General features: G+C 56.0%; 1 long non-coding RNA gene across 1 annotated transcript; it reads left to right on the forward strand.

Moving 5' to 3' along the window:
- Positions 1-58: 58 nt before the first annotated feature.
- LOC124234588 (uncharacterized) lies at positions 59-1,479 on the forward strand. Its single transcript, XR_006887360.1, has 2 exons — positions 59-655; positions 918-1,479. It is a non-coding gene; the product is annotated as an uncharacterized LOC124234588 (long non-coding RNA).
- Positions 1,480-2,202: the final 723 nt, after the last annotated feature.

The following is a 2,202-nucleotide window of genomic DNA, read 5'->3' on the forward strand; positions in this document are numbered from 1 at the left end:
CACCCCCACCCCTTCCCATCACAGAGGCTGAGGGGTCGGATCACAGGGCTGTGAGGCCTGGCCACTGGGGTGACTGCACCAGGCGTGGGCCAGCAGTCCAGTGGGGCCCTTGCAGGACTGAGACCTGCTCCTAGCTCCCCCGCCTGGCGATGGGAACCCCAGGAGGGCAAGTGGGGCACAGGCCCTCCACGGGGCCTGAGCTCACGGCCTGGTCACAGCCAGTTCTCCTCCAGGCTCTGCCATGGTCAGCTGGCAACCTGGGCCTCATTTTCTCTGTAAACAAGGGGCCAAATTTCATTTGAAACCACAAGGTCTGGCCTTCTCCCTAGCTCTGCCCCATCCCTGGCCATTTTGCTCACCTACCTGTCACCATGAGTCCAGCAGTTGGACCCTGAGCACTGCAGCAACCTGGGATGGGGCACACATGGGGCTGAGTGAGGCGGGAAGGGCCTGACGCTTGGTATGTGTGTGCTTCCTCCTTACCTCAGAATGCGTGGAGGGCCCCAACATCGCCGCCATCGTCGGGGGTACTGTGGCGGGAGTTGTGCTCATTGGCCTTCTCCTGCTGATCATCTGGAAAGCCCTGACCCACCTGAGCGACCTCAGGGAGTACAAGCGCTTTGAGAAGGAGAAGCTCAAGTCCCAATGGAACAACGTGAGTGGCCGTCTTGGGGGCGAGGCAAGCAGTCCCACGCAGAGGGTCACATTATCCCCGCCCTCGGTAACCTCTCCCCCAGGAGGTGGTGGACATGCACCCAAGGCTGCATACCTGTCCCACTCCCCACCCTGGAGCTCATCCTCAAAGTGCACGCTGCTGTGGGCAAGCTCTGCCAATGGGGCCAGAACCCGAGGGAAGGGCACTTGGCTCCCAGCTCCTCCTCCCCTGCACTGACAGTCATGTTTGCTTTTCTCAACAGGACAACCCCCTTTTCAAGAGCGCCACTACGACAGTCATGAACCCTAAGTTTGCTGAGAGTTAGGATGCTTGGTGAACAAGGCCATCTGAACCCCTAAGTGGGACCACCCCACACCACACTCCTCCATCACACCGGATGTGACCTGCCTCCTGACGTGGCTTATGATGCTTGGCAGTTTCATCCATTAACCAAGAATCCACTATGCTTTTCTCTGCCCTCAAAATGACTGATATGGCCAGGTGACTACATGGGCTCATAAGAAGGGACAGCCTCCCCTTCTGATACCTACGACCTTTTCATAGAGACTTCAAAAAGGAATTGCTTGAGTCTTACAAGGTTAAATAGGTGTTTTCTTATGTAAAAATCAGGATGGTGTCTGTTTAAAGGCGGTGCAATTTTATTTCTATTTGAACCTATCATGGTGTAAGATTACATCCCATTGTTTATAGTGTTCCCCAATCAAGTGTATAGAAAAAGATCAATAAAACTCTGGTGGAAGCTGTCCACGGAGGCTGGGCTCTGCCCCCTCCCCACGCTCTACACACTCGGCGGGTCAACTGCGGATGCTGGTTCGGGCTCTCTTCTCTCCTTCCTCCTCTGTTGGCTGTGCGTCATAGCCCTCTCTGCTCAGTCCCTGCCCCGCTCCTCGGTGGCTGTCAGAAGACGTGGGGCAGCCCTGTGAAGGGGCGCCCGCTGTGGAGTGGGAACAGGGCAGAGGCAAGCCAGGAAACGGGTGCCTCTCCCGCCGTCTACACAGCTCTTGGGGGAATGGGGCGGTGGAACACAAGCTGAGGGAGAGTTTTAAAGTGTGCTCCTCATGGGCTGTCTCATCGGGTGACCTGGAAGTCACGGTTGATCCAGGGCCACACGGCTGAGGGAACCAGCCCGTGTCTCGTGTAACGACAGTATGTCACGGTATCCAAGTGTGATAATCCAGTCGCACAAGGGCCCACCAGTGGGCACCGTCTTAGCAGGCACAGTGTGGGCCAGGGCCGGGGCGGCCAGTGAGAGCCCTGCAGGGTGAGGAGGTCCTGAGGAACCCAGGGAAAGGCTGGATTCTGATATTTCAACATCCTCAGCACCCACAGCAGTGCTCGCTCGTCTCCATATCACACAGACTGAGCGAGGAGGGAAGAGGTGGACGCAGGGTGCAAGTTTGGGCGTCTTGTTCATTTAAGGAAACATACTTCCAGATGATGTTTGCCCTTATTTCTCCCTAAAAGTTTTAAATTCTTTATTAACATCCCAGCATGACTCTTGATTAGGAAGCATCCGTTCCTTCAGA

The sequence above is a fragment of the Equus quagga genome, unplaced genomic scaffold (assembly GCF_021613505.1).
Source record: "Equus quagga isolate Etosha38 unplaced genomic scaffold, UCLA_HA_Equagga_1.0 93383_RagTag, whole genome shotgun sequence".
NCBI lineage: Eukaryota > Metazoa > Chordata > Mammalia > Perissodactyla > Equidae > Equus > Equus quagga.